The sequence below is a fragment of the Aotus nancymaae genome, unplaced genomic scaffold, assembly GCF_030222135.1.
Source record: "Aotus nancymaae isolate 86718 unplaced genomic scaffold, 86718_ANA_hifiasm-v0.15.2.pri h1tg000040l, whole genome shotgun sequence".
In the NCBI taxonomy this organism is placed as follows: Eukaryota; Metazoa; Chordata; class Mammalia; order Primates; family Aotidae; genus Aotus; species Aotus nancymaae.
In genome coordinates this window covers 12,994,010-13,019,308 of record NW_026988454.1, presented here as the reverse complement: position 1 = coordinate 13,019,308, position 25,299 = coordinate 12,994,010, and the positions used below count along the sequence as shown (strand labels likewise).

Sequence of the window (25,299 nt, the reverse complement as noted above, 5' to 3'; positions counted from 1 at the left end):
AGTTCTCAAAGGTGCTTCCACGGGGACCATATTGTTACTGAGGTGAATAACCTTGGAGACCCCTTCACGGAAACACACTTTTGTTTGTGAAATGAATGGTTGCAGATTGCAAATGAATTTCTTGGTCTACTTTAGGAGGGGATTGGCCAAGAAATTGAGTTGTTTAATTTTTTTTTTTTTTGACATGGAGTTTTGCTCTTGTTGCCCAGGCTGGAGTGCAATGGCGCAATCTCGGCTCTCTGGAACCTCTGCCTCCTGGGTTCAAGCGATTCTCCTGCCTCAGCCTCCCGAGTAGCTGGGATTCCAGGCATTAGGCACCACACCCAGCCAATTTTTGTATTTTTAGTAGAGATGGGGTTTCATCATGTTTGTCAGGCTAGTCTTAAACTCCTGACCTCAGGTGATCTGCTTGCCTCGGCCTCCCAAAGTACTAGGATTACAGGTGTGAGCCACTGCACCCAGCCTGAGTTGTTTAATATTTAAACTACATTTTTTTCTTGTGGTAAACTTGGCAGACTTGGTGAATATTATAATTGTGTTCAGAGTCCAAAAGTCATTCCATGGCATATATTTCAAGGATAATGATGGCTCAATGTCCTGAACCAAGATTCTCTTGGTGGCTGAGGCCAATACCTGATACTGTGGGTCGCAGGTCACACACTCTGCAGGTTCCCATTGGGTCAGGTGATGCTTTTCAGATTAATGGTAAGTGCAGCTATCATAGTGAGGGTTCATTTTTGAAGTTTCTCTTTGTTTCTTTATGCTTTTGTGTATTTATGTATTTATGTATTTATTTATTTACTGAGACAGAGTTTCACTCTTGTTGCCCAGGCTGGAGTGCAATGGTGGGATCTCAGCTCATCGCAACCTCTGCTTCCTGGGTTCAAGAGATTCTCCTACCTCAGTCTCCCGAGTAGTTGGGATTGCAGGCATGCGCCACCATCGCCGGCTAATTTTTAAAATATTTTTAGTAGAGACAGGATTTCTCCATGTTGGTCAGGCTGGTCTCGAACTCCCAACCTCAGGGATCCACCTGCCTTGGCTTCCCAAAGTCCTGAGATTAGAGGCTTGAGCCACCGCACCCAGCCTCTTTATGCTTTTTAAAATAACCTTCCTGCATCTCTTACATTGATAGCAAAGGGCCAACTTTGAGACAGTGACACACGAGAGAAGGCCACAGTTATCCACAGAAAGCTTTGCTAGCTAAATATTTCTTTGAGATTGCTGATCCTGTTATTCTCACAAGAGGCCCACAGAAAAAGGAAGAAAGAAGGAAAGAAAAGAAAGGAGGGAGGGAAGGGAATAAGGGAGAGAAAGAAAAAAGAGAGAGAGAGGGAGGAAGAAAGAAAGAAAAAGGAGAAATGAAGGAAAGAGAAGTCAGTTTCCCAGAAAATTCCATCTGGTTTTCTAGCTGCCTCTCTGGGCAAGGCTGAGCTCTGCACGGCTTTCCTTCCAGCCTCCACCTTCCACTATGGCCATTGGCAAGGGCTGTTGGGACCCACTACAGAGGGCACATGGGGATAGGGGTGCAAGTGCTGGCCTTCTTGTTTCTCCTGGACTTTTGCTAAGGCCTGTGTGGGGAATACCCCTGTTGATTGCCAGGCTAAGCATTTTCATAGGCTGAGTCACATAGACAGAGCTTTACTTTGTGAATACAAAACAGGGAAATAAAGGAACAAAACACCAATCCTGAAGGGCAATGACACTATCAAGTGCCGTTAAATGAACTCAGGATCTAACTCACCCCACTCTTCTGTGGTTCTGTTTTGCGTAAGTATAATGCGAACTTCTAATGAGTTGGTTAATATTATTCCCTCCTCACTGTTTTCTTTAAACCCTGCTTTGAAGCATAGTAGGGTCAACCAGTAAGAAGTCTGGAAAGCCTGTGCTTGTTACTGGAGTTTAATTAAAATACACTGAGCCTTGAAGAAACTTGTGGTTTAGAGTAATGGAAAATTGGGAATTCAGATGTATAGACTGATCCTAGGAAGAAAGGCCAAATTTCCTCTAAAGCATCGGATTTCTTGTCTTCCATTTCTGTGTAGATTTGTAGTTGACTCATTCTTAAACATACAAGTGGTCACTTTTCCAATAAAGGATTGATCAATGTTATAATGGCAAGAATGTGTGCGGGAACACAGTTCAAGGTCTGAAAAAAAAAAAAAAGAATTTGACATTTCCCTGCACAGAAGCGTTATCCGAATGTTCATACTAGACCAATTATGTGCAAAGCAAGTATGGGTGCTAGGGATACAGTTGTGAGCAAAACTAGACCAGCCTGGCCCCTTGTCCTCAAGGAATTTCTTTCTTTTTTTTTTTTTTTTTGAGACAAGTCTTGCTCTGTCACCCAGGCTGGAGTGCAGGGACCTGATCTCCGCTCACTGCAACCTCCGCTGCCCGGGTTCAAGCAATTCTCCCCTCTCAGCCTCCTCAGTAGCTGGATTACAGGCTCGCATCACTACACCCCACGAATTTTTGTGTTTTTAGTAGAAATGGGGGTTTTGGCATGTTGGTCTGGAACTCCTGACCTCAAGTGATCTGTCCGCCTTGGCCTCCAAAAGTGCTGATATTATAGGTGTGAACCACTGCGCCCAGCCTCTACAGTTAAGAGTATGGCATTTAGCTTGCTCTTGAGAAATGAACTTGACTTTAACAAAGCATGAAACAGTTAAGAAAAATAAATGATTTGGATACAGCACTTGTCACCGGCATGCCATTACTGATAATGGTGTATCTATTATTCTAATAGCAATGCTACAGAGGTATTCTTCAAAGCATGATACACGCATGATACTCGCAGGTGTCAGACTTTACCTCGGCAGCTCCGCCCATCTGTCAGTGGTGCTTTCCACTCCTGTTCCCTGAGGGTGGGTCTGGGTGGAGCAGAGATGCTTTAAGACCCTGCTCAGTTTCTGCATCCAAATCACCTGGATGTGCTTGTCAAAATTCAGATTCTTTACCCTTGCTTCAGACCCACAGAATTAGAATCTCAGGAAGTGGGGCAGAAATATGCATTTTGTTTGTTTGAGACAAAGTCTCACCCTGTCACCCAGGCTGGAGTGCAGTGGCGCAATCTGGGCTCACTGCAACCTCTGCCTCCCCAGTTTAAGCAATTCTTGCACCTCAGCATCCTGAGTAGCTGGGATTACACACTCCCCGACACCACACCTGGCCAGAAATATGCATTTTTAACAAACATTCCAGCCATGCACTGTGGCTTATGCCTGTAATACCAGCACTTTGGAAGGCCGAGGCAGGTGGGTCACTTGCAGTCAGGAGTTTGAGACCAGCCTGGCCAACATGGTGAAATCCTGTCTCTACTAAAAATACAAAAATTAGCCAGACGTGACAGATGCCTGTTATCCTATGTTATCCTAGCCACTTGGGAGGCTGAGGCAGGAGAATCGCTTGAGCCCAGGGGACAGAGGTTGCAGTGAGCTGAGATTGTACCACTGCTCTACAGGTGTGTGCCACCTTGCCCAGCTAATTTTTTGTATTTTTAGTAGAGACGAGGTTTCACCATATTGACCAGGCTGGTCTCGAACTTCTGACCTCAAGTGATCTGCCCGCCTCAGCCTCCCAAGGTGCTGAGATTAACAGGTGTGAGCCACCGCGCCTGGACTAATTTTGTATTTTTAGTAGAGACAGGATTTCTCCATGTTGGTCATGCTGGTCTCCAACTCCTGACCTCAGGTGATCTGCCTGCCTCATCCTCCCAAAGTGCTGGCCTGGCCTTTATGTTTTAAAAATGTTGTCAATCTTGCATGTTCTTCACATGTACCACAAAACCTAAAATGCAATTAAAAAAAAGGAAAAAAAAAGAATATATAGCAATAATAAATGGAGGCACATGCCAAAAAAAAAATGTTGTCTACATCATCCTTTCAGAAGGAGGAGACTAGAAAATGCTCTGAATGAACTGTTTGGAGTAAACGTAGATTTTAGTAGAGGGAAAACCACTTGAGGTCAAGGTGTTTGTACATTTCCACATTCTCAACAGTCAACCTTATGCCGGAATATACTGCACACTCCTAAGTGTTGAATAAATGAATTAATAAATTAACAAATGGGCCGGGTGTGGTGGCTCAGGCCTGTAATTCCAGGGCTTTGGGAGGCCAAGGAGGGCGAATCACCTAAGGTCAGGAGTTCAAGATCAGCCTGGCCAACTCTGTCTTTACCAAAAATACAAAAATTAGATGGGCGTGGTGGTGTGTGCCTGTAGTCCTAGCTACTTGGGAGGCTGAGGCGGGAGAATCGCTTGAACCCAGGAGATGGAGGTTGCAGTGAGCCAAGATCGTGCCAGTGCACTCCCCATGGGCGACAGAGTGTGAAGTCCATCTCAAAATAAATAAATACATAAAAATAAATAAGTAAACAAACGCCTTAAAGATGATGGCCTCAATCACTATGTAACAGAAGAAAGAAGAGCATTATTCAACAGAAGGAAGAAGATAAGAAAAAATAATTAAAACTAGAGTCTGAAGACATAATTTACCTCAGATGTGTCTGTTTTGCTACTCTTATTTCTTCTTTCTGTCTGCCTCTAAGCTGGTGTGCAATGTTTGTGTAATATTCTGGAGTGTGGCACAGACAAGAAAGAATAAAAGTACTGGCCAGCATTGCAGGTACCTGCTTAATGTGTCTATGTCAACAAAGTTAGGTGGTACAAGTTGGATGATTTTTTTAAGCTGAAAAGGTACTTACAGTTTATTGAGTCCAACCCTTCACTTTGCAGATGAGGAAAGCAGAAATTAGAGCAATCCAATGACCTGAGGAAGGTCCTTGGCACAGCCGGCTGAACATTGAACAGGTATATCATATCATTGTTTATTGCCTTTTAGGGGCAGAAACTATGTGATGCTAAGTAAAATTAATGATAGACCTGCCTGATACCAGCCTCCCAGGCCCAAACATTAGATCAAGTTTGCTTGGTTTGATGAACTGATGGATTGCTTTTGCACTGATTTTGACAAAAACTCTCTGAAAGTAATGTTCTTAAACTTTATTTTGTATAATAATGACAGTGGGGAATGCTTGTTTTTTGTTTGTTTGAAATAAAGTCTCACTCTGTCACCCAGGCTGGAGTGCAGTGGTGCAATCTCAGCTCACTACAACCTTTGCTTCCTAGGTTCAAGCGATTCTCCTGCCTCAGCCTCCCCAGTAGCTGGGATTACAGGCGTTAGCCACCACACCCGGCCAATTTTTGTATTTTTAGTAGAGATGGGGTTTCATCGTGTTTGTCAGGCTGGTCTCAAACTCCTGATCTGAGGTGATCCACCTGCCTCAGCCTCCCAAAGTGCTGGGATTAGAGGCGTGAGACACCACACCTGGCTGCTTCTCTTCCTTATGTCTAAAAGGATCTGTCTGGTCTTCTACATGCATGTCTCCATCACTAGAACCTTCCATGTGGTCATCACTGAGTTAGAACAACACACGACAAAACTGGTTTTTATTTCATCCTTTGCATAGAGTAACACCCAAAGAATTTGCAGTGCAAGTTTAACAGTGAGCTAAACCACACATGTGACTCTAGGAGCAGGAGGGAATGTCTCTTGTGCAAAGGGGCAGCTTGAAACATTTTTCCCAGATGGTCAGCAGAAATGTGAACTAATAATTACTTCATAAGACAAACTGTTGTGTCCGTGAGGAGGGAGGAAATAGCGCTGCTAGAACACGATGGAGTGTGCAGCCCCCTCTGGCTGTGGAGAGACCATACGAGCCACACAAGAGTCTGCTTATGGTGCGCCGGGGCTTGCTTTATTGAGCTTATTTCCTGTTTCTGATCTCAGGCCTTTCAGAAAATTTCCTGTGAAATGGAAATCCTGACTGCTTTTTTCTGGTGCATTCTTTACATGGTACATGACTAATTTCATATAATTAAGGAAGCTTTTTACAAACAGACTAACTAGACGGCTGAGAAAGTATAAAAACCTATGTGTGGGAGATATATTGGTATTTAGGGCACAGTTGCATTTAATTTTTATAAACGGTTCCAACTTCTACAGAGAAATTTGGGAACTCCAGGACATAGCAGGACATTTTTTTAATAGGCCATTTTAAGGACTTTATTTATTTTTAATTTGCAGTGCAATTTTTTAAAGCCCATATGGGCCAGTTTATTTTAAAATTGAAAAATCATCTCCTTCAAAACCCTCGTGAGTTCTCAGAGTTTCATATATATACGTATATAGTAAATTACATATAAAGCCTACTTGTAATTTTGGAAAATTTGAAGAATTTGATACTTAAACATTAATGATGTTAACATTTTTTAAAAGGGTAGTTGTTTTAGGCCTGGGGAATCTAGTAAATGCCTTACATATGTTACCTTTTTTTTTATTGTTATTGTTGTTTTTTTTGTGTGTTGAAAACAGGGTCGTGCTCTGCCCCTCATCTATCACCCAGACTGGAGTGCAATCGTGTGATTACAGCTCACTGCAGCCTTAACCTCCCTGGGCTCAGGTGATCCTCCCACCTCAGTCTCCCGAGTAGCTATGACTATAGGCATATGCCACCATGCCTGGATAATTATTATTATTTTTTCTTTTTTCTTTTTTTCCTTGAGACAGAGTTTTGCTCTTGTTGCCCAGGCTGGAGCGCAATGGTGCAATCTTGGCTCACTTCAACCTCTGCCTCCTGGGTTCAAGTGATTCTCCTGCGTCAACCTCCCGAGTAGCACTGATTACAGGCATGCACCACCACATCCGGCTAATTTTGTATTTTTAGTAGAGATGGGGTTTCTCCATGTTGGTCAGGCTAGTCTCGAACTCCTGACTTCAGGTGATCCACCCACCTTGGCCTCCCAAAGTGCTGGGATTACAGGCGTGAGCTAACACACCTGGCCTTATTTTTTAATTTTTTATACAGCCGGGCACAGTGGCTCATACTTGTAATCCAAACACTTTGGGAGGCAGAGGTGGGTAGATCACGAGGTCAGGAGTTCGAGACCAGCCTGGCCAACATGGTGAAACCCCGTCTCTACCAAAAATATAAAAAACTAGCTGGATGTGGTGGCACACACTTGTAATCCCAACTACTTGGGAGGCTGAGGGAGGAGAATTGCTTGAACCTAGGAGGCAGAGATTACAGTAAGCTGAGATCATGCTATTACATTCCAGCCTGGGCGACAGAGTGAGGACTCCATCTCAAAATAAATAAATAAGTGAAAAAATAAATAAATAAATAAATTTTTTATACAGACTGAGTCTCACTATGTTGCCCAGGCTGATCTTGAAGTCCTAGGCTCAAGCAATTCACTCACCTTGGCCTCCCAAAGTGCTGGGATTATAGTGTGAGCCGCTGTGCCAGACCCATACCTCTTCACAACAACCCCATAAGGTAGCTACTCTCCCCACTTTACGCCTGAGGAAGCTTGGCCACCAGAATGCTAGTAGTTATCCAAAAATCAAACAGCTAGAAAGTAATGCAAGCAAGATTCTCATCTGTTCTTTGTGACCCAGAGCTCATAATCTCACTGAGCTTGTGCTGTGTGGCCTCACTGTAAATTATAAAAACAGCCACCTTAATTAATGATGGACTACACACCTGAGGGCAGGTTTCACATAATAGGGTCCATGTGTTTATTCTGATTAGCACTTATATGGAACCTAATCCAAACACTCTGGAATTTCCTTAGCAGGACGTGTGCAGAGAAGCTAAAGGCAGGCTGTTTACTTGTCCTGTTATTATCTGGAATTCTCTGCTCCTCATGTTGGTCCCTAGTGTCTAATTTCCTTGTCACTGTCTTCCCACCATCATTGAATCAACAGCCATATTTATCCCTTTCATTTAAATAATGGCTATACATTTGTGTAGTAATCAGAAAACATTTTCTTCATGTTTTTCGGAGTAAACAAAAAACATGAAGTAAGAAAACATAAAGAAGGTATTATTATTATTATCATTATTTTGAGATGGAGTTTTGCTCTTGTTTCCCAAGCTGGAGTGCAATGGCACAGTCTTGGCTCACTGCAACCTCCGCCTCCCAGGTTCGTGTGATTCTCCTACTTCAACCTCCCGAGTAGCTGGGATTTCAGGCGTGTGCCACCATGCCCAGCTAATTTTTGTATTTTTAGTAGAGACAAGGTTTCACCATGTGGTCAGGCTGGTCTGGAACTCCTGACCTCAGGTGATCTGCCCTCCTTGGCCTCCCAAAGTGCTGGGATTACCGGCATGAGCCACCGCGCCCTGCTAAAGACGATATTATGACAGAAATTGCGTTGCGAAGTTAAGCTTTCAAATTCAACATAATTTTCGGTTTTCCCTTTGTTGGAGGCTCTGATGCAAGGTGATATTTTACAAAGTATCCCTAAGTCCTTCCTATGGCTGTAGCTGTCTGAGAGCCACCAGGGCTGATGGAAAAGGGACTGAATGACTCCAAACCCCTAGACTGGGCTTGTTTGCTTCCCTCTTGGATGATAGGATGCTAAGTATCAGGTTTAGCCACTCCTCAGCCTGGCCCTCAAAATGTCTGGGGTGGGATCAGCCTCATAAGAATCATGCTTTAGAACTTTCTCTAAGGCAGGAACGGTTGTGTCTTTGTATTTTCAGGGACTTGCACTGTGTCCAGCACAGCATACCCACTTAGGAGTCAATTCACGAAGGAATAAAGGAATGTGTGCTGTCTAAGCATGTGGGCGATGCTGTGATCCTCAATCTCACACTATTTTTCTGAAAATGTTTCAGTAGAAGAATGTTTCAGCTCATAGGTTTGGAACTCATGAGCTGAACTTTGAAACAGAGCCTCAATAAAAGAATGTGAAACTTACGAGGCTTCCAAGAAAGATTTCTCTGCACAAATAAATTGAAAACATTACTTGAACAGTAGTCTTTCGTGTGTTCCCCCAAGTACCAAATTCCTGGTACTTTAAGAGGACTCTAGTCTGTAGAATTTGCAACCCCAGGAGCGATGCGGAGGTGTGTGCCAAATTAAGTAAACCACAGTATCTGCATATAAATATATCTGAACATAAATATCAAAATATGTTAGGACAATGTGTAGCAACTTCAGTTAATGGTGTGTGACAGTTGGTAATGACGTTGAAGCCATTTTTTGTTTAAGAAGAAAATTACTGTTTCACCATGAGTAATAACATACCTCATAATCATTTGTCAATGTGGGATCTGTCATTTTGCTTTTCCTTCAAACATGGCAAGTGGGTCAGTGGTGTGATGGATCTTTGCATGATGGATATTGTCTATGCTGCGATGAAAATTTATTTGTGGGTTGGTTTTTTTTGGCAATGAAAATGTATAAAGGCAGGGTGTAGTGGCACACACTTACAGTCCCGGCTACTCAGGAGGTTGAGGCAGGAGGTTCACTTGAGCTGAGGAGTTTGAGACTGGCCTGGGCACCACAGTGAAACCTCATCTCTAAAATGAAATAAATCATCATTGTAATCCCAGCACTTTGGGAGGTTCAGGCGGGCAGATCACCTGAGGTCAGGAGTTGTTCAAGACCATCGTGGCCAATACGGTGAAATCCCGTCTCTACTAGAACTACAAAAATTAGCTGGGAGTGGTACTGCGTGCCTGTAATCCCAGCTACTGAGAAGGCTGAGGCAGGAGAATTGCTTGAACTAGGGAAGTGGAGGCTGCAGTGAGCAGAGATCATGCCACTGCACTCCCGCCTGCGCAACAGAGTGAGACTCCTTCTGAAAAAAATGAGGGATGGGTATGGTGGCTCATGCCTATAATCCCAGCACTTTGGAAGACCGAGGAGGATGAATCACAAGGTCAGGAGTTCGAGACTAGGCAGGCCAACATGTTGAAACCCCGTCTCTACTAAAAATACAAAAATTAGCCAGACGTGGTGGTGGGCACCTGTAATCGTAGCTATTCGGGAGGCTGAAGCAGGAGAATTACATGAACCCAGGAGGTGGAGATTGCAGTGAGCTGAGACCGTGCCTTGGCACTCCAGCCTGGCAACAGAGAGAGACTCCATCTCAAAAAAAAAAAAAAAAATGGAAAGAACCCATCACAGTCCATGAGGTATTTAAAGATCGTGCCATGAGGGCAGAGCCAGAAGGGGACTTCCTAGGGCCATCTCCAGCTTTTAGACTGTGTTCCATTGACATCTACATCCAAGATCTTTCCTCTTCAAGGAGGAATTCTGAAAGCATTTGCTCTCAGCCCAGCTCTACTGTGTCATTATAGGGGAGGTCTCTAATCTGAAATTTCAGAGTGACTTTCATCACATGATACTGTAGAGATGAACTTTTCACCTGATTACTATTGGCAGAATCTCCTGCTGCCGCGGGGATCACTCCACTCTGCCTGTTCTCTTCCGTGGCACTTAGCACGGACTGTCTGGTAAAATAATTATTTGCGTACACAACTCCTCATCTAAGACCGTGTTTGATATTTGCTTGTTCTTTATGTGTGTGTTTCCCTGAGCCCTTGCTTTAGAGTTCAGGAAACTTGGATCTGAATCCTGGCTTTACTGCTTCTGGTAGCCAAGAAAACTTGGACAAGTTATTTTCTCTCCCTTAGTGTTAGTTGCAAAATAAGAATAACAGTTTCTACCTCCTTGGGTTGATTTGCGGATCAAGTGAAATAGCGTGTGTCAAACCGTGAGTGTAGGGCCTGGCCCACCATGGCAGCGGATAACTAAAGTCTAACGTTATCGGGAATGGTGCTCCTGAGGGGAACTGAGATGTGATCCTCTGTTTCTCCTCGTAGGGAGAAATTCTGCAAGTGCTGCTTTGTCGCTTTTCCGTGTCGTGGAGCCGGTGTGACTTGCTGATAGGTTTGTGTAAGGAACCACTGAGTAACTTGAATATGACAAATTCTTACATTAAAAAGATTAAACCATAACTTCAGGCTGCCGCTTTCATTCCTTCCCCACCCTCTCCTCCCCCAGGAAACCAGGAAGGAAAAATGTGCCAACATCCGACAGCAAATATTTATGAGCTATTGTTTCACTCAAGATACTATGCCAAGGATGCAGCATTTAAAAAGAAGCGTTGGCCGGGCGTGGTGGCTCACGCCTGTAATCCCAGCACTTTGGGAGGCCGAGGCGGGTGGATTACGAGGTCAAGAGATCGAGACCATCCTGGTCAACTTGGTGAAACCCCGTCTCTACTAAAAAAAAATACAAAAAATTAGCTGGGCATGGTGGCACGTGCCTGTAATCCCAGCTACTCAGGAGGCTGAGGCAGGAGAATTGCCTGAACCCAGGAGGTGGAGGTTGCGGTGAGCCGAGATCGCGCCATTGCACTCCAGCCTGGGTAACCAGGCATGGTGGCTCATGCCTGTAATCCCAGCGCTTTGGAAGGCCAAGGTGGGCGGATGACTTGAGACCACAAGTTCGAAACCAGTTCAAGAAGAAGAGCATTATAAGAACCCCCTCTTATGCCAAAGGCAATCCTGACACCTACCACATAGATGAATCTTATTTGTTTTAGAACTTATCTAACTGGAATCACCTAGTACCTCCTATTTTATGTCTAGCTTCATTCTCTCAGCATTATGTTTATAAGAATCATACAGGAGTTGGTCCATTTTTTATGCTGTATACTGATCCACGATATGAATATGCCACAGTTTATATATTTATTCTACTGTCGACGGCCATTTGGGTTGTTCTTTGTTTGGGCTATTGCAGATAACGATGCTGTCCGACATCATTCTACATACTCCGTGTGCACTCACCTCTGCTTCTACTGGGCACATACACTGGAGTAGAATTGCTGGGTGATAGAGAGTGCATTTGTTCAGTTTCTGTAGTTACTGTCAAAGTTTTTCTGAATTGCTTGTATAGATTCATACGCCCACCAGCCATTTATGAGTCTTATACACATCCTTGCCAACACTTTATTTATTTATTTGTTGAGACAGAGCCTCGCTCTACCACCCAGGCGGGAGTGCAGTGGCGTGATCTTAGCCCACTGCAACCTCTGCCTCCCAGGTTTAAGTGATTTTCCTGCCTCAGCCTCCTAAGTAGCTGGGATTACAGGTGCGGGCCACAGTACCCAGCTAATTTTTGTATTTTTAGGAGAGACAGGGTTTCACCATGTTGGCCAGGCTGGTCTTGAACTCCTGACCTCAGGTGATCTACCCACCTCAGCCTCCCAAAGTGCTTGGATTACAGGCGTGAGCCACTGCGCCTGGCCCCTTGTCAACACTTTATGTTGTCCATTTTTAGTTTGAGCCATTTGGAGGGCATGCAGTGGAGTCTCTTTGTGGCCTTAGTTTTTTAATTTTTTAAATATCTCTTGTAGAGACAGGGTCTTACTATATTGCCCAGGCTGATCTTAAACTCCTAGCCCCAAGCAATCCTCTCACCTCGGCTCTCCAACTGCTGGGATTACGGTGTGAGCCGCCGCGCCTGGCCTGTGGTTTTAGTTTTTATTTCCTTGATGGCTAGTGTGGTTGGGCATCTTTTAACATGTTTAGTAGCATCTTCTTTTCAATAGTAACTGTTCTAATCTTTTTAAATTGCAATGATGAATTTTTAAATTAATTGATTTGTCACAGTTCTATACATATTCCAGATGCCAGATCTTTGTTGGGTACAGTTATTGAGGTATCTTTTCTCTGGCTGTCTTGGCAGTTTAGTGGTTGGGAAAAGCCTCCAGAGGAAATGGAAGCTGAGCTTTAGGCTCCCCTCACCTGACTTCCCTTTTCCCAGGGATTTTAGTCCAAGATCACAGTGTCTGAGTAAGCTCTTTAATGACTTCCAAACATATGAGTTGTGTATGCTTTTTTATTTTGAGACAGGGTCTTGCTCTGTCACCTAGGCTGGAATGCAGTGGTTCAGTCTTGGCTCACTGCAACCTCCACCACTCAGGTTCAAGTAATTCTCCTACCTCTGCCTCCCTAGTAGCTGGGATTACAGGTGCCCACCACCATGCCCAGCTAATTTTTGTATTTTTGGTAGAGATGGGTTTCACCATGTTGGCCAGGGTGGTCTCAAACTCCTGACTTCAAGTGTTCCACCCACCTCGGCTTCCCAGAGTGCTGGGATTACAGGCATGAGCCACTGCACCCGGCCAGAATTGTGTATGGTTAATATTTTATCGAGATTTCCTCTTCATTTTCTCCATCATATGGATTGGTCCAGTATAAGCTTTTCCTCCATCTCCATAATAGCATAATTCATGAAGCATAATTTCAAGAATGGGACATTTCAAAGAAAAGTCATAGAATGGAGAAGCATATGTGATATCCTAAGGGTATGCTGGCCACACACAGAGCTAAACTCTTTTTCTGGGCTGGGCTGAAGGATGGGAGCTGGAAGAAGGAGAGGACAAGAAGAGTCAAACAATTGCTATGTGGGGTTCTGTCCTGTGACCTTGGGCCTTGTCCAAGGGGATGGAGATAACATAACTAGAGAAAAGTTTGAAGATCCCAAAGCAATATCCCAGGATCAGTCCTGTGAGACCACGAGGCTCTTTGGGATGCCCCATCTAGTGGAGTGGTGAACGAAAAAAAGAAAAGAAAACAGCCAATGCTAGACTAAGAGCCAGAGAACACCTCTCAAGTCTTGTTCCTATGGAAGGGAGCTTCCAAAACCAGTCTGTTCCCTAAAGCAAACCACAGAGCTAGGCTGGAAATGGCCTGGGAGCCTGGAAGAAGCCCACATGTTGAGATAGGAGGACTGAGCCTTTAGGAGCCTATTGATGGGAGCCCATGGTGGACTGGTAGGAAATGCCAAGTCCAGGCAGTATGGATCACAGGGAGGAGTGAGGCAAGTGTGCCAATCAGATGTCCCTCATATCAGGCTGGCCTTGCCCTGGTTCTTTGTTTGTTTTTGAGATGGAGTCTCACTCTGTCACCCAGGCTGGAGTGCAGTGGTACAATCTTTGTTCACTGCAATTCCACCTTCCAGGTTCAAGTGATTCTTGTGTCTCAGCCTCCTGAATAGCTGGGATTACAGGCATGTGCCACCATGCCTGGCTAGCTTTTTTTTTTAGATGGAGTCTTAATTTGTCACCCAGGAATGAGTGCAATGGCTTGATCTCAGCTCACTGCAACCTCTGTCTCCCAGGTTCTATGATTCTTTTGCCTCAGCGTCCTGAGTAGCTAGAACCACAGGTGCGTGCCATCATGCCGGGCTATTTTTTGTGTATTTTTAGTAGAGACGAGGTTTTACCATGTTGGCCAGGCTGGTCTCAAAATCCTCACCTCTAATGATCTGCCTATCTCGGCGTCCCAAAGTGCTGGAATTACAGGCAGGAGCCACTGCGCCAAGGTTTGCCCTGTTTTTTTTTGTTTGTTTGTTTGAGACAGAGTCTCGCTCTATCGCCCTGGTCTGGAGTGCAGTGGTGCGATCTCAGCTCACTGCAACCTCTGCCTCTGGGTTTAAGCAATTCTCCTGTCTCAGCCTCCCGAGTAGCTGGGACTACAGGCGCACACCACCATGCCTGGCTAATTTCTGTATTTCTTAATAGAGATGGGGTTTTATTATATTGGTCAGGTTGGTCTTGAACTCCTGACCTTAGGTGATCCATTGGCCTCGGCCTCCCAAAGTGCTGAGATTACAGGTGTGAGCCTCTGCGCCCAGCCACTCTGGTTCTTAAGAACACTTTCATCTACCCCATACTCAACCTTCTCCTAGAGAGAAGAGTAGAATGATCAGGGAATTGTAATCCTGAATTGACAGAATGAGTATCTAAAAGAGACAAGAAGCCTGGGTAACATGGTGAAACCCTGCCTCTACTAAAAATATAAAAATTAGCCAGGTGTGGTGGCACACTCCTGTAATCCCAGCTACTCAGGAGGCTGAGGCAGGACGGTTGCTTGAACCTGGGAGGCGGAGGTTGAAGTGAGTCGAGATTGCCCCACTTCATTCCAGCCTGGGCAACAGAGTAAGACTACATCTCAAAAAACCAAACCAAACCAAACCAAAAAACACCCAGCGTTTTCAAGTGGGAAGGGTGATAGGTTGAACTGTGTCGCCCCAAAATATAAGCAGAAGCCCTAACCCCATACTGTGAATGTGTCCTTATGTGGAAACAGGGGCTTTGAAGATATAATCAAGTTACGATGAGGTCATCAGGGTGGGTCCTGATCCAATATGACCAGTGTCCTTTTAAGAATAAAAGAGGCCGGCACTGAGAACGTGGGTCCACGCGTGTGATCACCTGTGCGTCTTGCCTTTGCCCACGCAGCTTTCAGTCATGGTCTGACGCACGCATCGGAAAGCCCGCCCCTGACTTCAAGACCACAGCCATGGTGGATGGCGCCTTCAAAGATGTGAAGCTGTCGGGCTACAAAGGGAAGTACCTGGTCCTCTTTTTCTACCCTCTGGACTTTACTTTTGTGTGCCCCATGGAGATCATTGCATTCAGCAACCAGGCCAAGGACTTCCGCAAGCTGGGCTGCGAAATGCTGTGCGCCTCAGTGGACTCTCGTTCACCCACCCAGCTTGGATCAACACCCAACCCCAGAATGAGGGAGGTTTGGGCCCCCTGAACATCCCCCTGCTTGCTGATGTGACCAGACGCTTGTCTGAGGGTTACAGCGTGCTGAAAACACATGAGGGCACTGCCTACAGGGGCCTCGTTATCATCGATGGCAAGGATGTCCTTTGTGAGATCACTGTTAGTGATTTGCCTGTGGGACCCTCCGTGGACCAGGCTCTGTGGTTGGTCCAGACCATCCAGTACATGGAGGAGCCTGTACTCTGTGAAGTTTGTCCCCCTGGCTGGAGGCCTGGCAGTGACACGATGAAGCCCAGTGTGGATGACAGCAAGGAGTATTTCTCCAAACACAATTCGGCTGGCCAACGGATAGTGAGCTTATACCCCTATCTAGGTGCCTGTGCTGTTTGCCCACCTGTGCCCCCACCTGGGTGCCCTGTGCTGACCCAGGAAAGGCCAGACCTGCCCCTCCATACTCCACAATCTGGAACCCTGGAGGGCTAGGCCAAAGTCTTCTCATGCCTCCACCTAGGAGCTGAATAGTGACGCCCTCCCCTGAGCCCACCCAGCTGCACACAGGCCTAGAGGTGAACAATAAAGTATTAGGCACAGGTGAAAAAAAAAAAAAAAAGAAGAGGCCAAACGTGGTGGTTCATGCCTGTAGTCTCAGAACTTTGGGAGGCTGAGGTGGGAGGATCACTGGAGGCCAAGAATTTGAGACAAGCCTGGGCAACATAGCGAGATCCCCCCACTCTGCAACAAATACAGAAGCTAGCTGGGTGCTGTGGTGCCCACCTGCAGTCCCAGCTACTCAGGAGGCTGAGTCAGGAGGATCACTTGAGCCCAGGCTTTGAACTCTGCAGTGAGCGATGACCATACCGCTGCACTCCATCCTGGGTGACAGAGCAAGATCGTGTCTCAAAAAGAGACGCAGAATTATAGACACAAAGAGCAGAATGCCATGTGACTACAGAGACAGGGGTTGCAGTGCCGCATCCCAAACCAAGGAACACCGACAGCTAGCAACCACTGGAAGCCAGAAGAAAGATCTGGAACAGACTCTCTCTGAGAGGCTTTGGAGAAAGCATGGCCCGACCGACACTTTGATTTCAGACTTCTGACCTGCAGAACTGTGCGACAGTACCTTGCTGTTGTTCTATGCCACCCATAGGACAAAATAAACACCCATTTATTTTCTATAATAAATTATAGAAATAAATTTCCTACAATTTATTGCAGCAGCTCTAGCAAAGTCATACAACTCCTAACTGGAAATGGAGGCTGGTGAACTAAATTGAGTTCAGTTCTGGAAAAAGAAAGACCATAGCACTTCTGTGCCTGCCCACATATTAAACTCCGGCTTTGAACCTGTATTTTCTTTTCATATTCCCTTTGGATTCATGTGACCACGTCCGCAGTGTGCTGACTTGCCTCTCTCCACCTGGGAGTTCCCCAGGTTCAGATATGCACAGGTATCAGCTGCCTTGTGTACATCAGTACAGGAAGTATTAGGAGACATTTGCTCTTCTGGTTCTATTTCATTCAGCGAACTGAAGCTGGCTGGAGTCAGAATTTACAACGACCAAGGAATTAGATACAGCCCACAGTCGTATGTACTTCTTTTCAGTGAAAAACAACTCAGGCCAAGGTCTCACCAGGAAGGGAATTGCTGAAAGTACTTTTTTTTTTTTTTTTTGAGACTGAGTGTCACTCTGTCACCAGGCTGAAGTGCAGTGGCGCTATCAGCTCACTGCAACCTCCGCCTCCCGAGTTCAAGTGATACCCCTACCTCAGCCTCCTGAGAGGCTGGGATTACAGGTGTGTGCCACCACGCCTGGTCTCCTGAAAGCACAAAAGTTTTTGTATTTTAGTAGAAACAGGGCTTCACCATGTTGGCTAGGATGGTCTCGATTTCTTGACCTTGTGATCTGCCCACCTTGGCCTCCCAAAGTGCTGGGATTACAGGCGTGAGCCACCGTGCCCAGCCTCCTGAAAGTACTTTGTGCAATGACGATATTTTCTCCTATAAATGCGTATCATCAATGCTGATCTTCTGGGTGATGGAATGGCTCTGGGACCTCCTCCTCGATTAACGTGTCTTCTCTTCTTCTAAGAGTGTCTGAAATTACATCATGCATCATCATTCCTTTGGTTCTCAAAGGCATTGTCAGTTTTTAATTAAAGCACAAATATCCCCTGAGAAAGTTCACAGTTTGCGCTCTTAGCAACAGCCAGCAGTTGTTTATTGTGGGAGTTCTATCCCGGGACCTGGCGGAGATGCTGAAGACGTAAAGGAAGACCCAGACTGTGTCACCTTCCCAGCTTGGCCTGGGACTAGCTTATCGTAATCATCAACAGCCAAGATTTAATGAACATCCATGTGGTAACAGTGATAATTAACTTGGAAGTCTTGAACTATAATTTCAAACTGGAAAGGAGTTCATTAATGAAATGAAGTCTTATCTTCCCCACAGGTCTGGAGGTCAGGCCCATCTCCTCTGTGATGAGCTGCACTCTCCGTATAGGGCTTCTCTTTGTTTTTTGAGATGGAGTTTCGCTGTTGTTGCCCAGAGTGCAATGGTGGGATCTCGGCTCAGTGCAACCTCCTCCTTCCGGGTTCAAGCGATTCTCCTGCCTCAGCCTCCTGAGTAGCTGGAATTACAGACTCCTGCCACCATGCCTGGCTAATTTTTGTATTTTGAGTAGAGATGGGGTTTCACCATGTCGGCTAGGCTGGTCTCGAACTCCTAACCTCAGATAATTTGCCTGCCTCAGCCTCCCAAAGTGCTGGGATTGCAGGCATGAGCCACCGTGCCTGGCCTGAGCCACCACGCCCAAGCAACTGTTTTTATCTTACATAACAGATAGTACTTATTGTGTGCTTTACAAATATTAATTCATTTCATTCCCATATGGTTCCATCAGGTATTGTATTATCCCCATTTCACAGATGGGAAAACTGAGGCACTGAGCATTAAGTCATTTCCTGAGGTCACAAAGCTAGTGTAAGAAGTAAAGCCAGTGAAGAGAAGTTGATGAATGGGTGTAAATATACAGTTTGATAGAAGAAATGAGACCTAGTGTTCGATAGATCATTAGGGTGGCTATAGTTTACAATATTCTATTGCATATTTCAGAATTACTGGAAGAAAATAATTTGACTGTTTCTAGCATACAGTAAAGGTGGTGGGGGTTGGGTGCAATGGCTCACGCCTGTAATCCCAGCACTTTGGTAGGCCAAACAGGGCGGATGACCTGAGGTCAGGAGTTGGAGACCAGCTGGGCCAACATGGCAAAACCCCATCTCTACTAAAAATACAGAATTTAGCTGGGTGTGGTGGTGCAAGCCTGTAATCCCAGCTACTCTGGAGGCTGAGGCACAGAATCACTTGAACCCGGGAGGCAGAGGTTGCAGTGAGCCAAGAGTGGGCCACTGCACTCCAGCCTGGGCGACAGATTGAGACTCTGTCTCAAAAAGAAAAAAAAAGAGAAAATAAAGGTGATGGATATTCCCAAGTACACTGATTTGATCTTTACAATTTACATGAATGTATTAAATTATCACGTGTACATCTATTACATACCAAGTTTTAAAAATTGAGGGAAAAAGCCAAGGCAAGGTTTAAACCAGACCTTCTGACTCCAGCTGGGGCTCTCTGTGCTGGGCTGCGTGGGCTTATGTGTGCGCACGGAGGCTTTGCCTTTCATTATGCTGACTTTCACTCTTCTTGCAAATGTGTGGTGGTCAGAGCTTTGTGAGCATTTCTTAGTGTAATCACATCTGGAATGATAGAGAGACATCTGGCCAGGAAAAAAGGGGATTAATGTTTTGTTTTTATTGAGACAGGGTCTCGCTCTGTCACCCAGGCTGAAGTGCAGTGGTGCCATCATAGCTCACTGCAGTGTCAACATCCTGGGCTCCCAGGAGCCTCCTACCTGGCTTCCCAAAGTGTTGGGACTATAGGTGTGAGTCATCATACCCAGCTAGGACTGGAATTTTTTTTTTTCTCTGAGGCAGGGTCTTGCTCTGTAACCCAGGCTGGGGTGCAGTGGTATGATAGATCACTGCAACCTCCACCTTCTGGGTTCAAATAGATTCTCGTGCCTCAGCCTCCGGAGTCGCTGGGATCACAGGTATGCACCACCACACCTGGCTAATTTTTATATTTTTAGTATAGATGAGTTTTTACCGTGTTGGCCAGGTTGGTCTCTGACTCCTGACCTCAAGTGATCCAACCGCCTCAGCCTCCCAAAGTGCTGGGACTCCAGGCATGAGCCACCATGCCCGACAGGTAATATCCTTTCTCATCATAGAAAATTGTAGTTTAACAAAGAAACTTTCTAAAATGTACAATAGACTGGGTTAAGCTCTTTAACCAAATCCTAAATTGCTTTTTGCATTCTACTATGGCATTGCTTGGAGTATGTATTTGCAGATGATGGAAAAAGACAGCCCAAGGTGAGAGGACGGGAGGAAAGGCGTTCCCTGCCCTGAGTGTCTGTCTAGCCACTCGTTCTGATGGCTGCAGCTTTAAAACAGGTTGTCTGTTTTTACGGGGGAATTCCACAAGTGAAAGGTGTTTGTGGGAGACTCTCATCCTAAATGACATGAAAGACTTACAAAATATGAAAACAGAAGGAAGCCACTGCAGGTGTTAAGGAGAGTTTTATAATAATCCAGAGGAGTACATTTTAGTATCAAGTGATTTGAAATTTTTTTTTTATGGAACGCTGTGCTTTACAGTGTTATGATACAAATCTAACCTTTGAGCCAGCCCTATGGAAAACTATATCTAATATAAAAGCTTGAATTTGGATTTTAGAATTTGTTGCCTCGTTAAAGCTTATAATTAGAAAGTTTTGGTAAAAAGCAAAGATAGCTGCAAGTTCAAGGTATTTTTTGTTTGTTTGTTTTATGTTATTTAATTTTTATTTTTTTAAGAGACAGGGTCTCACTATGTTGCCCAGGCTGGAGTACAATGGCTAGTCACAGGCATAATACCACTACTGATCAGCATGGGGGTTTTGACCTGCTCCATTTCCAATCTGGGCTGGTTCACACCACCTTAGGCAACCTGGTGGTCCCCTATTCAAGGTATTGTTACTCAAACTGAAGGCAATAGGGATCATTAATTCACATATCCAGTAACTCAAAAGTATTTACACTATCTGGGAAGACAAAATTTAAAAAGCAGATTTTTGTTTACTGTATGATGCCATTTTTCCATTTTTTCACTAAAGTTTATAAAAATCCTTTAAGGAAAAAAATGAGGCTGGGTGCGGTGGTTCACGCCTGTAATCCCAGAACTTTGGGAGACCGAGGTGGGTGGATCACCTGAGGTCAACCTGGCCAACATGGTGAAACTCCGTCTCTACTAAAAATACAAAAATTAGCTTGCTGTGGTGGCTCATGCCTGTCATCCCAGCTACTTGGGAGGCTGAGGCATGAGAATCACTTGAACCCAGGAGGTGGAGGTTGCAATGAGTTAAGATCGCACCACTGCACTCCAGCCTGAGCAACAGAGTGAACTTGGTCTTGAAGGAAAAATAAAAATGAAAAGAAAAGAAATAGTATAAGGCTATTAAAAGAACCACATAAGTCGATATGTATTCACATGCAAATATTATTCATTTCACATAATAGCCATATATGATACATTTGATGAATATTTACTATAATAGTTACATAATACCCTGAGACTTTATTTTTCTTCCTTTTAAGATATATTAAACCCAGAATAAATTGGCCTTTATATAAATATGAGCTCAAGTTCAGGTTTAGCTCATTTAATACCCCAGTTTTGAAACGAAAGCCCCCGAATCAAATATCATCGCCAAATCATAACACTTTTTGAGGAAGTACATGATGGTTTGTGCGTCCCTATTCAACCACACACACTACACGCAAACAGACTTCATAGCTCTTTTACAAGTAGGTAAAAGCTGGCTGAAGTCCATCGTCTAGGTAGTTTAATTTCAAATATTACTTCCCTTCTAAAGATCCTGTCTGCAATCCAGATGGCCCTATGCCAACCCTTAACTTCAAATGTGGCTTAAGTTATCTTTGTCTGCAAGCAAAAGTATTGACTGTTTTTCTTCCCTTCCTACACACTTAGAAATGTGACCATTGAAAGTATTGGTCCAAACTCCAGACTCCAATACTTTCCATGATAATAAGAAGCATTTATATAACAGAAAGTTAGGGAGACTGTGCTGCTGAGGGCAGAGTGGAAATGACTGAGTAGAAGTGTGGAGGCTTGGAAGGAAGTCCAAGGGATTCGGGACTAGTCCAGCCGGCGAAAGCTTCCATGAAGTCCAAGAACAAGCTTAATGGGTGAAGGAATTGGAAAACTGGAACTTAGCATCATAAAGGGAAATTTGAAAGAAAAGCTGTGCTCATATGGTGTTAAGTTTTGCATTTCACAGTAAGTTTATGAGTTTAGCAAACACATTTCCTATACAGAGGGCTCCAGTGAAAATAAGTACCAACGATATAACTTGGTAAACAAGAGGTAATATCTTTAAAGTATAAAGTGTAATAGTACTTCATTTTGATTTAGAAAGTATTGACTTTTGTGTTTTCAGATATGTTTATCAAGCTAACTGAAATAGTTCTCACACTGTTATACAGAAATACCTGAGGCTGAAAAGAGCCAGGTGCGGTGGCTCATGCCTATAATTCTAGCACTTTGGGAGGCCGAGGTGGGTGGATCACCTGAGGTCAGGGGTTTGAGACCAGCCTGGCCAACGTGACGAAACCCCATTTCTACTAAAATGCAAAAATTAGCCTGACATGTTGGTATGCTCCTGTAATCCCAGCTACTTGGGAGGCTGAGGCAGGAGAATCTCTTGCACCCGGAAGGCAAAGGTTGCAGTGAGCCAAGTTGGCACCATTGCACTCCAGCCTGGGCAACAAGAGTGAAACTCTGTCTCAAAACAAAAAAAGAAAAAAAGAAAAGAGGTTTAATTGGCTCGTGGTTCTGCAGGCTGTACAGGAAACATGGTGGCTTCTGCTTGGTTTCTGGGGAGGCCTCAGGAAGCTTACAGTCATGGTAGAAGGCGAAGGGGAAGCAGGCAAGTCTTACATGGCCAGAGCAGGAGAAAAAGAGAGATGGGGGAAGGTACCACACACTTGTAAACAACCAGATCTTTTGAGAACTCACTGTATAGTACTAATGGGGGATGGTGCCAAAACATTCATGAGAACTCTGCCCCATGATCCAATCACCTCTCACCAGGCCCTACCTCCAACATTGGGGATCACGATTTGACATGAGATTGTGATACAGATCCAAACTATATCACTAACTTTGTAAATTATGAAAAATGAAGCAAACTTAACATCAGTTTTTATCAACTTAAAACAACCGATGTCACAGGTAACTTTTTAAAAGGATTTATGTTTTCAGGGTAAAGACCAAGGTTAAAAGTCTTTTGCTATGTCCATATGGGGTACACAGGAGCCAGGCTAGTGCATGAGTAACTTTGCCTGCTGCACCCAAAACTCCCTGGCAAATTTAAGAATGACATGCTTCCCAGGAAGCACTGAGGACCACTGTCTCTGCTTCGGAGATGCCTGGAGATGCTTTCCAGCTCAGGAATGGGGTGGTGATAGGACTGGGCCTGGCCAGGAGTCTCTGTAGTCCCATCCAAGTTTTTTAGATCTGGAATCTTGAGCAACTGTCTAAACAAAACATAGATCTTTTATCATGGTGTAGTAATCCTACCAGGTAGCCTCTCATTTTTTAATATTCCTGCAAAGATATATACAAGTTACTCTAGTAACTTGTTAGTGGGGCGGACAACTGGTAAAATAATTCCAAGAGAAAGAAAACACCTGTGTGCACACACACGTGCCTGCATCCTTCAACTGCACACCATACGCACGTGCAAATGGTTTAAAGGCAATGGAGGGTGGATCAAATTTTGGGCTAAAAGCAGGTTTTTCGAATTCCAATCATGCCTACCTCTTTCTTTCAGGGATTTGAAAAATACGGTGAAGTGAATCAAGCAGGCTCCCGAGCGCCAGCTGAGAGGCTCGGGCCAAGTGAGGAGAGGGAGGAGAACGGCGGCCTTCCTCGAAGAGGCTGTTCTCTAGGAATCTCAAGTACAAAAGTAGCCTGACCCACTGGCAGGACTGCCTGCTCTGCTGGAGAGAGGGCTGGACTTGAGCCTGTGCAGTCTTTGCCTGTTGGCTAGATCCCAGGGCATGGGAGAGGGAGACTGTGTATTAGCCTGTTACCATTATGGGGAATTAAGCAGTAGAGACGCACTTAGAAGTAACCATTGCTGGATCCTAGTTCTCTTCTACAAACAGGCTGTAAGACTGCCTTTGAGAGGGCCGGGGGCGGTGGCTCACGCATGTAATCCCAGCACTTTGGGAGGCTGAGGTGGGTGAATCACCTGAGGTCAGGAGTTTGAGACCAGCCTGGCCAACAGGGTGAAACCCAGTAGCTACTAAAAATACAAAAAAGTAGCCGAGTGTGATGGCGCACACCTGTAATCCCAGCTACTTGGGAGGCTGAAGCAGGAGAATTGCTTGAAACTGGGAGGCGGAGGTTGCAGTGAGTCGAGATTGCACCATTCCACTCCAGCCTGGGCAACAAGAGCGAAACTCTGTCTCAAAAAAACAAAAACAAGACAGTATTTGAGCTCCTTAGAGGTAAGTATTAAACGCCTTAATTTTTTGCTGGTATTGCCATTGTGTGGACGTGGTGAAGGTCCTTTCTGTAGCCGGTGGTACCCAGGCTGAGGCAGAGAGTTTACATGGCAGGAAGACTCTCTTCTTTCAGGTGCTGTGAGCAAGAGGTAATATTGCTTCAAGGAGTTGTCAAAAGTGACAATGGTGTGTTAAGGAACCTCTCTTTGAGGCAGAACTCAGAGGAAGGATAACTTGTCTGTTGAAACCAAGAGACAAATATTTGAATACTTTCTGGTACCAGAGAGCTTTTGAAAAACAAATTCAATGCCGCCAACATTGCTAGGAACCTTCTATATATGTAAGGAAATGTACTAAGTGACCAGGGACGGAAAGATAAGTGGGGCATGATCCCTAATCTCACAGAGTTTAGATCTGGGTAATCCGAGTCTGAAGACTGAAAGAGAATATGGTAAAATGCTTACTTCTCGGTAGTGAGATTACAGCTAATATTATTAGTAAACTTTTTTTTTTTTCGAGACAGAGTTTCACTCTTTCACCCAGGCTGGAGTACAGTGGCGTGATCTCGCCTCACTGCCACCTCCACTTCCGGGGTTCAAATGATTCTCCTGCCTCAGCCTCCAGGGTAGCTGGGATTACAGGCGCCCGCCACCATGCCCAGCAAATTTTTTGTATTTTCAGTAGAGATGGGGTTTCACCACCTTGGCCAGGCTGGTCTTGAACTCCTGACCTTGTGATCTACCCACCTTGGTCTCCCAAAGTGCTGGGATTACAGGCGTGAGCTACCGTGCCTGGCCTATTATGATTAAATTTTTTGGACATAATAGGATTCTGTAGCTGAGTAGTTTTGAAACCTTGGGGGTTATCAAGTGAGTGGATGCTGAGGAAAGTGGGCTGCCTTTTTAAACATGCTGCTCTTTCTCTCTTTGCAAGGGGTAGAAATTTTAATTTATTTTCAGGGGTAGATTCTTCTGGAATTCCCTTCTGCTTCCTTAGCCAGTTTTGTTGACTCTCACCTCTTGGTCATACCTGTGGAAACTAGGAGAGGAGGCGCCCATGCCTCCAGGTGAGGCGAGGCCCTTGGGGCAGGAATGCACGATTGCAGCCAGGGGCGTCATGGACAGGAACTAAACTGTGGCTGAGGAACATGTGCCAGCACAGAGAGACGTGTAGCAATGTTAGTAGTCATCTGGAATGTGCAGGAAGAGTCTGGGAGAGGAAACTGGACGATGCCTGGACTCTCTGAGCCTGTAGAGTGTGCTGGTTAGTGGATCA

At 45.0% G+C, this 25,299-nt stretch overlaps 1 protein-coding gene and 1 pseudogene across 1 annotated transcript in view; both read left to right on the top strand.

Moving 5' to 3' along the window:
• The window catches only part of LOC105716985 (peroxiredoxin-2-like), a 118,353-nt pseudogene extending 94,999 nt beyond the window's left edge, over positions 1-23,354 (top strand).
• TIAM2 (TIAM Rac1 associated GEF 2) overlaps positions 483-25,299 on the top strand; it is a 310,343-nt gene continuing 285,526 nt past the window's right edge. Inside the window, exons 1-2 of the mRNA XM_064360523.1 lie at positions 483-1,770; positions 4,736-4,810. The gene's annotated coding sequence lies outside the window, so the exon portion shown is untranslated. The remainder of the gene's footprint in view (positions 1,771-4,735; positions 4,811-25,299) is intronic.